At 41.5% G+C, this 16,032-nt stretch overlaps 1 long non-coding RNA gene across 1 annotated transcript; it reads right to left on the reverse strand.

Moving 5' to 3' along the window:
• Positions 1–1,782: 1,782 nt before the first annotated feature.
• Positions 1,783–15,666, reverse strand: LOC142471377 (uncharacterized). The gene is made up of 4 exons (XR_012789424.1): positions 15,586–15,666; positions 10,223–10,375; positions 3,918–3,999; positions 1,783–1,998 (listed from the first exon to the last, which is right to left on the reverse strand). It is a non-coding gene; the product is annotated as an uncharacterized LOC142471377 (long non-coding RNA).
• Positions 15,667–16,032: the final 366 nt, after the last annotated feature.

The raw sequence follows: 16,032 nt of genomic DNA on the forward strand, positions 1-16,032 counted from the left end.
TGTGTGAGAAAGAGAGTGGTGGGGGTGTACGAGAGAGAGAAGTGGGGGTGTGGGAAAGCGAGGTGGGGTATTTGGAAGAAGGTGGAGTGAAAGAGGGAGTTGGGGAGTGAGAGAGAGGTGGGGGTGGGTGAGAAGTGGGGAGGTAGGAGAGATTGGAGTAGGAGAGAGAGGTTCGGGGTGGGAGAGAGAGAGGTGGGGGTTTGGAGAGAGAGAGGTTGGGGTGGGAGAGGGAAAGCTGGGGTAGGAGAGATAGAGAGGTTGGGGGTGAGAAAATGAGAGAGGTGGGGGTGAGGGAGAGTGGTGGAGGTGTGGGAGAGGTTGGGGTGTGGGAACAAGAGAGAGGGGATGGGGAGGAGAGAGGGGGTGGGGAGAGGGTGTGAGGGAGAGGATGAGAGAGAGGGAGGGGGCATGTGCAGGAAGGCCCATGATCAGACTGTGTCAATGCTTACAATGTCACTGCAACCAGTTTTATTATTCTCCTGGTCATACCAGAAGTACAGAGACAAATAGAAGCAGAACCAGAGGTCTTCTGAGGTTATGACCAGGGCCTCTGTACTTCTGAGGTTTTGGAATCAATAAGTATTAAAAATACCAACAAGCAGTATTGACTGCTGCTGTAATCCCATTGCTGCCTTATGGCTTTTTTGTTTACGTTGTATTTATAAATGCAGCCTTATCAGGTGCTGGTGCTCAACAGGAACAAAATAATAGTTTGCCAAAAAGCAAATCAGTTCACCTCAATATATTGTTTTACCATTGAAGAGACAAACATTTTTGCTGTTATGAAAAATAGTATAAGGCTTAAACTGAGAACTCCACCAACGTAATTAGATTGATACGCACAACCGTCATGTCAAATGACCAAGTGAAATCGCTATGGACAGTCAACAGAGAGATAAGGCAGAGACAAGGTGAAATAAAATAAATCAAACTTTAGGTTACAAAAGTTTTCAGGATACAGTGTAAAAAATATTTAAAAATACTTCTAGTTTTAACCAATTATACATTACAATTGTTGTGTGCAGATAATTAAGAGATTTGATAACAATATATTCAATTCTATAACATTTGACTTTTTCTTACCTGCCATAGTTTATGTAGAGCTGTGTATATGCCCTTACTAAGGAGAAAAGAGTGCCAGAGAAGGAGGGATACAGGACCGCTGATAGGAGGATAATATAGTCAACTGCCCAGGGTATGGCAGCAGAGAGAGGTATGGCTGGACGATCTCAGAATTTAGGCCTGGCTGAACGATCTCAGAATTTAGGCCTGGCTGACCAGCTTCTGTGTCAGCCAGCTGATCCCCTTCCTCTGCCAGGCCAAAGCTGAATTAACGGAACCCCCCACTCCCACTCAACAGGCTGTACGCAGCCCTAGGAAAGCTGTTGGCAGGCGAGTATGGTGTCTTTTTAAATTTGGTAGCACTGACTGAGGCTGGGGAATGCATGTGATTTTGAAGACAAAGATCCAACTGAACAGATTTAGTCTGCTGCTACAGTTGGAGAGAAAGCAGAAGTTCAAGAGCGCACTCACATCCAGGTGGGTATATATTAAAAAAAGAAAAAATACAATAGTGCAATACAGTAAAAAAAAAAGGGGGGAAATTTCCCAAGGGTATATAACAGTAATCCTACTCACATTTATTGTGAGTAATAAGAGCCTTTCGGTTATTGGGAGTAACCAACTCTGGTCGTAGATCGTCAGCAGGGTAGACAGGAGAATCCCAAAAAACAGAGAAGAGGACACAGAGGATAGTGCAAATTGCTTTATAATGGTACAATATAGTATTAAAAACAGTAACACTCACAAGCAGAGTTAAAGTGTAGGCAGTGGGACCACCCTGGGTCAAGGAGTAATGGAATGTCCAAATAGAACCTCTTCTCTCAGGGAACACCGTGGTGGCCGTCCATAGCAGATCACCAGATCAGGGGAATCAAACTCAGGTGGGCAATCCCTCACAGTACCAGTGCTCCCAAAACACTTGCTTCCAATGCAGTCCTGCCAGGATGTCATTTTTAACATATGAAATTAAAAAAAACTTTTTTCACTATATCTAGCATTTCTTTATTTTATAATTTGTAAACTCTGACAAATATACAAGCGCTCCTTAAACTAAAACTAAGCAGCCAATGTGGACCCGACTTACTACAATCTAGGTTACTACGACTTGGTGCCCCAGCCATTGCCAAACCAATTGCGTCCATAGTCAACTCTATCCTGTCTGCAGGCCATATCCCTAAGACCTGGAAAACTGCCAGAGTTGTCCCAATCTTCAAAAGTGGGGACAAAAACACTGTCTCAAATTACAGGCCAATCTCACTTCTCCCAATTCTATCCAAAGTCATGGAAAAATGTGTCCACTCCCAATTAAGCAATTTCTATACCAAGACAAATTTCTCTAGCCAATTCCAATCTGGGTTTCGTCCCAAACACTCCACTGTAACTACCCTGCTAAAAGTTTGCAATGAAATCCAGTGTGGAATGGAACGGGGACAACTCACTGGTGCAGTATTCCTAGATTTTGCAAAGGCTTTTGACACAGTTGATCATGCTATCCTGCTTAACAAACTCCAGAGCTCTGGAATAGGGAAACATGCTTTAAACTGGTTTCAGTCCTACCTATCAGGAAGATCCCAACATGTGTCCATCTCAGGCTCTAACTCCAACCCCCTGGATATCACCTGTGGTGTCCCGCAAGGCTCTGTTCTGGGTCCCCTACTCTTCTCAGTGTTCATTAATGATCTTCCCACAGCTTGTAAGGAAGCCTCAATACACATGTATGCAGATGACACAATCCTATATGCACACAGCCATAGCCTCTCTGACCTTCAACACATACTTCAGTCTGACTTTTTGAGACTCGAAAACTGGATTTCCCAAAACAAACTGTTTTTAAACACTGACAAGACTGTAACAATGGTATTTGGGACCAAGACTACATTTGTAAAGCTTCCAGTGACTGAGCTCCTGATTAGAACCAACGCTAACACCACCATAACACCTGTCACTAGTTTTAAATACCTGGGCTTATGGTTTGACTCCCACTTAACATTCGGGATGCACATTGATACCCTGACAACCAAGACCTATGCCAAACTAGGGATACTTTACAGGAACAAATCCTCCCTAAGTCTCCTGGTCAGAAAGCGTATCGCACAGCAGATGCTAATGCCAATTATTGACTATGGAGACATAGTATATGGCTCGGCTCCTCAAACCCACCTTAGCAAACTTGACACCCTCTACAATTCAATTTGTCATTTTGTTCTCCAATGCAACTACAACACACATCACTGCGAAATGCTCAAAGAACTAGATTGGTCAACACTAGAGTCTAGGCGCAAAGTTCATCTTTCCTGTCTTGCCTTTAAATTCTTCATGGGCAAGCTACCCAGCTACCTGAACAAGCTCCTCACCCCTACCACTTGCAGCACTTATCACCTGAGATCAGACTCCAAAAGACTATTCATGGTCCCAAGGCTCAACAAAGTATCCGGACGTTCCTCCTTCTCCTTCCGTGCACCCCAAAACTGGAACAACCTACCAGAGACTCTCACATCCACCACCAGTTTAAGTTCTTTCAAATCTAAGGCTGTCTCACATTTTAACCTGGTCTGTAACTGTTTCATACGCTCATAATATATATTTTCTTTAACTGAGCACGCAATGTCTTGTATATAATGTATACCCTGTTCATTTATGTAACTGTACTTGTAACCATGTATTATTTGTTTTACTCTGTGCCCAGGACATACTTGAAAACGAGAGGTAACTCTCAATGTATTACTTCCTGGTAAAATATTTTATAAATAAATATATTACTACCACAAGTTCAATTTGATTGCATGTTAATGTCACCTGCAAGTATTGTAAGGTATTTATATGCATAAACACAAAGAAAATAGTTTTTTGTTTACCTTTAGCAACTGGAACACTTCCGACCTCCTGGGAAATAACGTTGCCAGATTCTGCATATTTACTTTCGATTATTCTATTTCTCTGCAACAAAGCACACTGGAAATATTACTATCTCAATGCTAATCTAACATAAAGTTAATGGATCTCTAGACTAAACCCCTTACAGGCTGCTAAATTGTGCTAAAATATATGTATTGTACAGTATGTCAGGGTAATTTGCATTGATTTTGCATTCAATTTTTCATACGTAAGAGTTTAAAAGTAAGCTTTTTAAAAATAGTTGTAGAGATAGGAAGAGTTAGTGGGGATGAGACCTTATTCTGTGCAACTATAGTATCTACAGTATCAGTTTTACGGTATTTTGACATCATTTTGTTCCCATGTAGCAATAAAACCAATAGAGCAGATATACAGTAGCATAAACCTTGGTTGACTGAGAAATGCATGGCAAATATATACAGTAGTATGAAAAAGAAAGTACACCCTCTTTGAATTCTATGGTTTTACATATCAGGACATAATAACAATCATCTGTTCCTTAGCAGGTCTAAAAATTAGGTAAATACAACCTCAGATGAACTACGACACATGACATATTACACCGTGTCATGATTTATTTAACAAAAATAAAGCCAAAATGGAGAAGCCATGTGTGAAAGACTAAGTATACCTTATGATTCAATAGCTTGTAGAACCACCTTTAGCAGCAATAACTTGAAGTAATCGTTTTCTGTATGACTTTATACTGCTGCGGCCGAGTTTATTCGAGCATTTGCCCGTTCTCGGCCGCAGCAGTAACCTGGCGCGCGCCAGAGGGTGCCGGGCGCACGCCGAATACACAGAGTAGCGCCCTCCGATCGGGGCTTTCTCCCTCCCACTGCCGGGTCCGCGGGGTCCCCCGGAACCCCCTGCCGCCGTCCTCCACATCGCGGGACACCAGGGCTCCCTCGGGGAGCCCTGGACGCGCGTGCAGGGGGCGCAGGCACCCGATGACGCGTGACCGCGCGTCGATGACGTGCGGCACGCCGAGGGAGTGCGGCTAGCATGCCGGGGCATCCCCAGGCTTGCGGAGCTAGCCGCACTCAAATAAAATGTGCCGCCTCTGTAAGTCTCTCACATCGTTGTGGAGGAATTTTGGCCCACTCTTCTTTACAACGTTGCTTCAGTTCATTTATGTTTGTGGGCATTTGTTTATGCACAGCTCTCTTAAGGTCCAGCCACAGCATTTCAATCGGGTTGAGGCCTGCACTTTGACTGGGCCATTGCAACACCTTGATTCTTTTCTTTTTCAGCCATTCTGTTGTTGTTTTGCTGGTGTGCTTGGGATCATTGTCCTGTTGCATGACCCAATTTTGGCCAAGCTTTAGCTGTCGGACAGATGGCCTTACATTTGATTCTAGAATACTTTGGTATACAGAGGAGTTCAAGGTCGACTCAATGACTGCAAGGTTCTCAGGTCCTGTGGCTGCAAAACAAGACCAAATCATCACCCCTCCACCACCGTGCTTGACAGTTGGTATGAGGTGTTTGTGCTGATATGCTGTGTTTGGTTTTCGCCAAACGTGACGCTGTGAATTATGGCCAAACATCTCCACTTTGGTCTCGTCTGTCCAAAGGACATTGTTCCAGAAGTCTTGTGGTTTGTTCAGATGCAACTTTGCAAACTTAAGCCGTGCTGCCATGTTCTTTTTAGAGACAAAAGGCTATCTCCTGCAACTTTTCCAAACAAACCATACTTGTTCAGTCTTTTTCTAATTGTACTGTCATGAACTTTAACATTTAACATGCTAACTGAGGGCTGTAGAGTCTGAGATTTAACTCTTGGTTTTTTTGCAATTTCTCTGAGCATTGCACGGTCTGACCTTGGGGTGAATTTGCTGGGACGTCAACTCCTGCTTCTCTAAGATCATTGCTGATGTCTTTCCTCCTTGGCTTTGTGTTAACACACACCTGAATGCTCCAGACCAGCAAACTGCTAAAACTTCTGCTTTTATAGAGGTGGTCACACTTGCTGATGATCAATTAATCAAGGGCATTTGATTAGCAGCACCTGTCTGCCACTTAGCATCTTAATTCCTATGAAAGCAGTAAGGGTGTACTTAGTTTTTCACACATAGCTTCTCCATTTTGGCTTTCATTTTGTTAAATTAATCATTACCCGGTGTAATATGTCATGTGTTGTTATTCATCTGAGGTTGTATTTACCTAATTTTAAGACCTGCTAAGGTCTTATGTCCTAATATGTAAAACAATAGAATTCAAAGAGGGTGTACTTTCTTTTTCACACAACTATATATATATGTATATGTATATATATAGACTTTTGTTAATAAGTTATGTTCTGACTTGAAGAGTTTGCTTGATATTTATCCCCGAGTGATTTGTTTATCACTATATAGATTTTAAGAGCATATTGCTGGTAGCAGCTTGTGATTCAAGAATTACTGTATGGCTTCAGTGCAAGGCTATTTTGCTAGAACCTTCTACTAGAGAGATAATTTTAGTTCTACATGCCTTTTCCTTTGGGAGCTTTAGAGTTTCACATCTCTGGAATGCTTTGTGATCATCCCTTCACATATTTTCATTTTAAATATTATCCCCCCAAGACATTCATTGATACTGTCTCTGCCTTCTCGGTTTGATATCTTTGATTATAACTTGTCACTTGTTTTCTGTACAACTATCCAAGTGAATAACACCAGTAGCTGAAAATGTCCTAAACAGCAGACAATTGTCGCTAATTATTTTGTAACAAATCATTTCGGAAAGAAAACTGGGGAAAATAACATAAAATAGAATCCACAGATCATTATCAATAGTCAGCTAACTCGACTGTTATGATGCTAAGCCCCTTCAGCAGTACTGTACTGTATGTGCTCATTATAACTGCATGACAGGCAGCTTCTGATCTGAATGCCTGTTGGATCCAGATAGCGTTGAATTATTCTTGCCAACCTTACGTTTGTAATGATGTGAAAGAAGCAAACGCTTTAAAGTGTATTTAAAAAAAAAAAAAAATGGATGTGATGGATGTTGTTGAAAAATAAGCAGAAAACATTACGTTTAACCACTAGCACTACCGTTACTGCCAAAAAAGTTCCGGAAAGGTTGATGATGTAAAAAGACTTTATTTAATGGGCATCTGCAAACTATAGTAATGGTACATAAATTGTAATCTAATTAATATATTCAACTATTATATTAATGTGTGAATATAATGTTAAACTGGGAACATTTTCTTCAGCGAGCTACTAGATGGAGGTAAGAGAAGACACAAATATAAATGCTTTGCTTAGGGGCTATTTGTGAACTTCCAAAAGCACCTGTTTTAATGTTAAATTGATGCTAATGCAGTCACTGAGAATCAGTAATGTGGTGCCTTAAAAAGGAATAGTACTGAGTCTGATATGTGGGTATAATATGTGTTCCATATAGCTGGTCTAGCTAATGTAAAAACAGTATTATGCTAATCACTCTGGAATTGTTGAAGTGTTGCCAAAGTAATGGGGAATCTGTTTAGTACAGTCTCTCAGCAACAAGTTGAACAAAACCAGTGTAAAAAAATGACACCATTTTTATCAAAGTAAAATTAATCGCATTGAAATCAATTGGGGTTTTCCATTTGATAAATATGGTGCTATTCTTTTTCACTGATTCTTCTCCCCCCACCCCCCCACTTTTGCAAACCTAAGTAAATAACCATGTGGCTCCATAACTAGGGGAAGCCAGTTCTTAGCTCAGCCTGTTTGTCTGGTTACACATAACAAAGAAGAACTCTGAACTGTGTAATAATATTGTATTGCAGCCGAAATCAATTTTAAACTTACAAATAGTAATCTAAAAAACAGACAGTGAACCCCTGCGCTTCTGCGGGGATAAATATCCCTGCGGGGATAAATATATATATATATATATAATGGAAATATTCCTATATGCTCATTTGCATGTCTTAGACAGGTCTGCAACCCCACCTTTCACCATTATCACCCAGCACACAGCACTTCCAACGCAGCAAGGGATTCTGGGAAATGACATGCAAATGGACACACAGTGTCACCTTTTGCTTCAAAACCATTTTTAACATGGTTCCCTATAGGCTTAAGCTTGCTGCATGGTCACAGCTTTAAGCACAGCCAGGGTTAAGATGCATAGCCAGAAAACCCACCCACAGACAGCTGTTTCGACCTTAATGGGTCTCATCAGTGTGGGGTTTGTTAACTGGCTATGCAATGAAGCAATGAGGATGGGGTTTACCAAGTTATGGTGGGTAAAAAAAGTGACAAAAACACTCCACAGCAAAGCATATAGCAAATGGAAATATTCCTGTATGCTCATTTGCATGTGCTTAAAGCTGTGACCATGCAGCAAGCTTACGCCTATAGGGAACCATGTTTAAAATGGTTTTGAAGCAAAAGGTGACACTGGGTGTCCATTTGCATGTCATTTCCCAGAATCCCTTGCTGCAGTGGAAGTGCTGTGTGCTGGGTGATAATGGTGAAAGGTGGGGTTGCAGACCTGACTAAGACATGCAAATGAGCATACAGGAATATTTCCATTTACTATATGCTTTGCTGTGGAGGGTTTTTGTCACTTTTGTCACTTGGTTCACTTTTTTTACCCAACATAACTTAACTATACATATATATATCCACACACACCTTTTGTAAAGCACTGTATATACTGTGGGCTCTCCATTCATTTTCATTCACACTGATACACACACACACTCTTACATCACTTGCTTTCAGAAACCTTTTGACACCTCTAGCCATAAAACATATCCACACCGGGGGAAGGACCAGAACAGATAACATTCCAATAGACACAGTTGTTAAGTATACCTTTTGCTTGCTTCATTCATTGTAACATCGCCGGAAGAAGAGATCAGTGTATCTTGAAAGCTCGCACAAATAAAAGCATTTCGATAGCCACAGAACGGTATCATCTATTTATTTTTTTGATTATTGAAGCTCGGCTAACACGGTACTGATACCTCTACACATATATATATATATATATATATATATATATATATATATATATATATATATAGTGAAAATCTATAAAATAAAGGAGATTTTTGGTTACATCCTTTGATCAAATAATGCCAAGCCTGCTAACCACATCAAGATAAGTCTCTATAGCAGGCCCCTACGCTAAATGCAAACTAATGTTATGTGAAAGGGTTAATATAACCAAGCATATGCTTATATAACATAGTGCAGTTAAAAACTGGTATATACCAGTACAGATACTCACATGTCTGCAAGTAAAGTGAATAGTGAACTACAAAGACCTTGCTAGGAGATTATATACCTAGAAGAAGGAGGGACTGGCCTCCCACAGACTGCTCAATAAGCAGTTGCAGGGGATTGGCCAAATATATTAATTACACCATCTTAGTGTTGCCCTCTAGGAGCATGCTGCTAAGGATTAAAATAGTCCCAAACAGAAAATGTAAAACAAATATATAATCGCTGTGCTTCTCCATGTAAGGAGGATGCAGCTGGCGAAGAGATTGGCCATACAAATGTGAAAAACAGACAGTGAATCCCTGCGCTTCTCCCTTTGGGATAGCAATAAATGGGGATAAATATATATGTGGTGTGAAAATCTATAAGATAGTAATCTAAGTAAAGAAGAAGAAACTTTAAAATAATTGGAAAATAACAAAGAGATTGCCATTAAATCAGCGGACAAAGGGGGTGGAATCATAATAATGGATACAGTATACTACAAGGTCAAAGCTGTAAGAATTTTAAATGACATAATCAATACCAACTTTTAGATTCCAACCCAACCAATTCTTTTAATATAGAACTTGCCAACATGCAGTAGAGGGCTTTTAGAAATGGGGTTCTTAGTAGTGGAGAATTTGATTTTCTAGATACCAATGAACCTCAGATTCCCATATTTTATTTAATTCCTAAAATCCACAAAAATATGACACATCCCCCAGGATAACCGATTATATCAGGAATTAAGTCATGAACCTCTAATCTGTTCCAGTATCTGGATTTCTTTTTTTACAGAAACATGTACTGTAAATAAGCTAACATTGTTACTTAGAAACACAACACATGTTCTTAACAACATACACCAAGGATAGTGGAAAGAACACTACATATGGGTGACGAGCGAAGTCACATCAATCTACACTATCATCAACCATGAGTAGGGTTTAGAAGCAATCAGCGAAATCCTGATTGGTGATCCAGATACTCCTGATAATGTAAATCATTTTATAGAAGGTATTAGATTTATATTAACTCATAACTATTTTTGTTTTGATAACAATTTTTACCTTCAGATGCAGGACTGCCATGGGCACCAGGTTTGCATCCAGTTATGTGAATATCTTCATGGGCATATGGGAACGACACCATATATGGCCCACCAAACCATTTAGTGTGAACCTGGTGCTCTGGTAGAGATACATTGATGATATTTTGTTCATCTGTGGGGGGAATATATAAGAATTGGAAATTTTTAAAGCATACTTAAATAACAATAATAGGAATCTTAAATTGACTTTTTTTTCAACTTCATTTTATTTGCAGTTTTCAATGGGATACAGAAAGTAAAAAGGCAAAATTCAGGACCACATCAAACAGTTTTTGCATTGTATTACATATGGGTCAGTCAAGCCCACGTTTCAATTAAATTTGAACAGTAATGATGGAGTCAATTAACAGTTACTAATAACAACACATCTAAATAATGAATAGACCAGACAAAAACATAGGAAACTAGGGGAAGGGAGGAGTGGGGGAGGGGGGAAATCACCTTCCTTATCAGCTTTAGGTTTTTAACTTGTCTATTTTCCAGTACCTAATATCAATAAGAAATACTCATTGTTCCAGGCCTTGCCTGAACAACCTTGGGGGGAGCGAGTTTTTCATCCCATATAAAGGTCAGGTCTCTATTGTCTCTTTGTCCCCTTTCTCCAGCAAACAAGGGGTCCCAGATCTGGGAAAGCTTATGGCAGTTCTCTCTCAGGAATGCAGTGAGTTTCTCCATAACAGAGGTATGCTATGTCCTACGTTTAACCATGCCTAGAGAAGGAGCTTCCTGTTTTTTTTCCAGGATGCTGCGATACATCGTCTTGTGGCAGACATGATATGGGCGATCAACTTGGCTGAGGCTCGCGGTATACACAGGCGGCACACTTTATCCGAATGCGGCTCATTCCGCAAGCCGGGAAATGTCCCGGCTTGCGAGCCGCACTCCCTCAGTGTGCCGCGCATCACCGATGCGCGGTCACGCATCACCGATGCGCGGTCACGCATCATCGGGTGCCTGTGCCGCCTGTACGCGTGCCCAGGGCTCCCCGAGGGAGCCCTGGTGTCGCGTGGATGTCACGACGGCGGCGGGACGTTCCGGGGGACCCGGCGGACCCGGTAAGGAGAGGGGGAAGCCCCGATCGGCGGGCCTCTCCTCCGAGGCTTTGGCGCGCGCCCGGCACCTCCGGCGCGCGCCAGGTTACTGCTGCGGCCGAGAACGGGCAAATGCTCGAATAAACTCGGCCGCAGCAGTATCTTGAATTAGTCTTCCCAAGAGGGCAACCGATGTGTCAGGTCTCAAATTAACATTTAACAACCTATTGATAAGTTGGAAGACGAGCTTCCATAGTGGTGCCAGTTTTGGGCATCTCCACCAAATTTGTGACATTGAACCGTTTTGTCCACAGCCTCTAAAACAAGATGGCGAATGGGAGTTTAATATCGTATGGAGCCTAACCAGATAACACAAAGAAAAGTGCTTAGGCGCTACGTGCAATAAAATAAAATACTAACAATAATAACACAATGTGTACAGGGCAGCCAGGAACACTAGCAGAACAAGACCAGAGAGAACACAAAGAACATATACAGACCAGCGCACAAAAAGAGTCCAAAGTCCCTAATAGAGTCCAAACAGATGGAAGGGAAGATATCCAAATGCTCCAATCACTGTAAAATCTCCAATCCGGGGGTCCGTGAGATAGGGACAGAAACAAAGAAAAATAATAGTGTAATACGTAATGTTAAAATGGGACAAACAACATGAAACACTTAACAGAAGACAAACATAAACAATCAAGCTGAAAGAAAAATAACTATTTAATAAAAAAAAAAAACAGAGCCTGTTGCAGAGGGTCATCAAGGGGTTAAAACCCAAAACCCTACTTACAGCAGGACTGGAATAACATGCATGTGTAGATAAGTGGGGCAGACGCCTGCAGCAGTTTGGGTCCTCAGGGGCTCCCTGTGTAGTGTCTTTCCTTCTAGCTTCAAAACACACTCCAAGATGGCTGCCGAGTAAGGGAACTCCACACTCCTGCTTCCCCTGAGGAAGTGACGTCAGTCATGAAACACGTAGGGTCAAAGTTACACTGGTTGTGAGAAGTGTCAGTCAAGTGAAGCAGGAAGCAGCATCATTGAAGCTGCAGTGCTGGCAAGCAGGAGTGTGGAGTTCCCTTACTCGGCAGCCATCTTGGAGTGTGTTTTGAAGCTAGAAGGAAAGACACTACACAGGGAGCCCCTGAGGACCCAAACTGCTGCAGGCGTCTGCCCCACTTGTCTACACATGCTTGTTATTCCAGTCCTGCTGTAAGTAGGGTTTTGGGTTTTAACCCCTTGATGACCCTCTGCAACAGGCTCTGTTTTTTTTTTTATTAAATAGTTATTTTTCTTTCAGCTTGATTGTTTATGTTTGTCTTGTGTTAATTGTTTCATGTTGTTTGTCGCATTTTAACATTACGTATTACACTATTATTTTTCTTTGTTTCTGTCCCTATGTCACGGACTCCCGGATTGGAGATTTTACAGTGATTGGAGCATTTGGATATCTTCCCTTCAATCTGTTTGGACTCTATTAGGGACTTTGGACTCTTTTTGGGCGCTGGTCTGTATATGTTCTGTATGGAGCCTAACCGATATCATATAACAGCAAAATAGTAATTTGTACGAGTTCTCTTTTATCACAGTGCATATCGAGCCTTTTGCTGCAACTTCCCATATATCTGTCCGGTCCTCATCATCAAGGACCTCTCATAGTTCTTCCTCCCATTTCAACATATAGAGATATTTGCCACCTGCATCAGAGCTGATTAGAATATGATATAGTGCGGATATCATACTCATTCTCAAGAGCTCGGTTTTTATAAAGCGTTTCAAAATAAGTGGAGGCAGGGGACACCCCGTCCCTTTAACATTGTGTGAAAAAATGCTTTACCTGCAGGTAGCAAAATATCTCAGAGGGGGCAGAGTTCTATTTTTTGTAATTCTGGGAATGGGATAAACCTACAGAAAGAGAACAGATCTCCTACTTTGACAACGCCAGCAGCCCACCAGGCTTGGTATGCACCTGTCGCTCTACCTGGGTCAAAGTCTGGATTGCCGAAGAGTGGGATCATAGGGGAACACTCTGTTGTGAGTTTGAATTTAGATTTCAGGCAGTCTAAGAATGTGTCAGTGAGTGTCTAATCACTGGGTGGGATAGGGTATTAGGCGGTCTGTTAAATTTGGTAAGCCACAAAAGGGTTTTAATGTCCTCTAGTTTGGACTCAGCATTCTCTCGATTGCTTATCCGAGTTCCATAGCAGAAGCTGTCTCAACTGGGAGGCCTGATACTATTTCAGAAGATTGGGGAGTGCTAATCCCCCATCTTCGTGGGCCTATATAGTACCTCTCTCTTGACTCATGGGCGTTTCTTGTTCCATACAAACTTGGTAATGCTGGATTGGAGGTCCACTAGCTCTTTGAGTGGAATCTTAATGGGGAAAGTGCGGAAAGCATACAATATATGTGGAAGGAGATTCATTTTAATAGATATTATTTTGCCAATCCATGAGATATTGCATTTGCTGCAAGATTTCAGATCTTTCTCCAGATTTTTAATTAGTTTCGGGTAATTAAATTTGTATACGGTTTCATATGATTTTGTAACATTAATTCCAAGATAGGGGATGTAATGAGTTTGCCATGACAAATCGAAGTTAAGTTTGAGAAGCTTGACGGTGTCGCTGGGCATGTTCACTGCCAATGCCAGGGATTTGGTGTATTGTATGTCTTTATTTATATAGCATCAACAGTGTACTCAGCGCTTCAAAAAGAATACAGTATAGGGAATAATAATACATTAAGCACCGCAAAATCAGACAATAGGAAAGGAAATCGCTGCCCCGAAGAGCTTACATTCTAAGAGGTATGATGGGAAATTTAGAGCCATCGGGTGAGGGAATTGCTTTGCCACAATGGGTGGTAGGAGTGACTGTGGGTGTGGGACAATAGCCATGAGTGCAGGCTATTGGGATGCTTGGTTTATGGGGCAAGTTTTAAGGTTGGTCAGGATTAAATCAGAAGGTTAGCACCATTTGCATGGGAACAGATGGCAGGTAGATGTGGGTGAAAGCAGGTGTGTTTATGTCTGGGTTCAGGATTAGGAGAGATATCCCCAGCAGCAGGAAGGAGTAGAAAGAGGATGTGAAGAGGATTTGTGGGGGTGCTTTTTATTGAGGGGGTAAGCAAGTTGTTGGGAAGAAATTTATAAATAATGGTGCAGTGTATGGGCACAGACATTCGTGGAGGGGAGGAGAGATGAAGAAATCTGGATAGGAGGGGAGTGGGGAAGTTGGAGAGAACAGAAACATTTACAAAGGAGTGATGAGACATTAAACAGAAAAAGCAATAGGGAGGGCATAGTGAGATGCAGGAGGAGAGACTAACCCATGTATTGGAGGATAGGAAGAGTACAAATTATTACAGCATTTAGAAAGTCAAGTTCTCACAGTTACAAGGTTGTAGTTCTTTTTGAAGTGCAGAGTCCCGATCGTCCGTAGTATTCAACTCCAATTCTAACTCCAGTATTAACTCCACAGACACTTTATGTGAGACTTTGGGGTGACACAGCCATGTGGCTCACAGCCAAGATAGACTCACTTACTGTAAATACTCTAACACAGTCACTTGACTAACAATTAAGTGAGGGGTCTTCCTATTCAGCTCATACCAGGTAGATGTTAAATAAAGATCAATAGCAGATGGGCTTAATTTGATAGAGGGTTTCCAATCAAACAAACATACCTGTGTGAGAACAGTTCGTAGGGTATTTTCAATTTTTGGGTATCACCACTGAATTGGCTGAAGACATAGTGTCGGAAATGGGCTCGCTTTCCATAAATGTATTAAATAGGGTTATAACCTGGGGGGGCGATAATTTTAGAGAACTTTTTGTAGTATATACCAGAAAAAACATCCGGGCTATGAGATTTAAGGTTTTTAAGGCCTTTAATTGCCGACACTACTTCTTCACCTTAAATTAACTTTTAATAGCAATAGAAACATGCAGATGCTGATTCAGCCACAGGGGGGGGGTGCCTGCATGGCTGCTCCTCATAGAGCTGGTTCATGTGGGAGAGTGTATATTGGTCAGTTTGTGTGTGTTTATGTGATGGTCAATCTTTGTGTATGGTGTGTGTTCTGAAGCCAAAGGGACTACGCTGGGTAATATTTTGCCAGACAGCTTAACTAGTTCCTTTTACAAGCACCACAAGTTCTTTATCTTTTCTTCACTTTATTGAAAAGCAGCAGATAACAAAGTTACTTGTAGATGGTGTAGTGAGAGAGAGCTTCTACAATAATAGTGCTTGATAGTAGGGACAAAAAGTAAAAACGATACTCTTACCAAGAGCTGTAGGGCATGAGTAGTGCTTGCTTAGCCTGCTGAGATGAAAAGAAAGCAAAATGGAGGGTACCTCACAGGAACAGAGCCTGGGCTAAGGAAACTGTGAATACAAGCAGGGGGTAATGGAACAGTCCACTATGCCAGGGGAATAACAGGGGTTGTCATAGCAACCACTACCAGGAGGCTAGGAGATAGAGAAAGAAACTAATGTATCCATTTCACCTGCACTGGAAATAATAACTGCAGGGAAAGTGCTACTACATAAAGGGCCAGCAGGCAGAGCTGCAAAAAGGGAAAAAAGGAACAGAACTATGATTCTTGTTCCATGACACTGTGAGTTTGTGCATGTCTGTCTGTGCAGGTCTGTCTGTGAAGGTCTGTCTGTGTGAGTGTCTGTTCTGCAAATAGGACTAGACAAAATAGTAATACTGATTAAATACATATAAT

Source organism: Ascaphus truei, chromosome 1, assembly GCF_040206685.1.
Source record: "Ascaphus truei isolate aAscTru1 chromosome 1, aAscTru1.hap1, whole genome shotgun sequence".
Classification (NCBI taxonomy): Eukaryota; Metazoa; Chordata; class Amphibia; order Anura; family Ascaphidae; genus Ascaphus; species Ascaphus truei.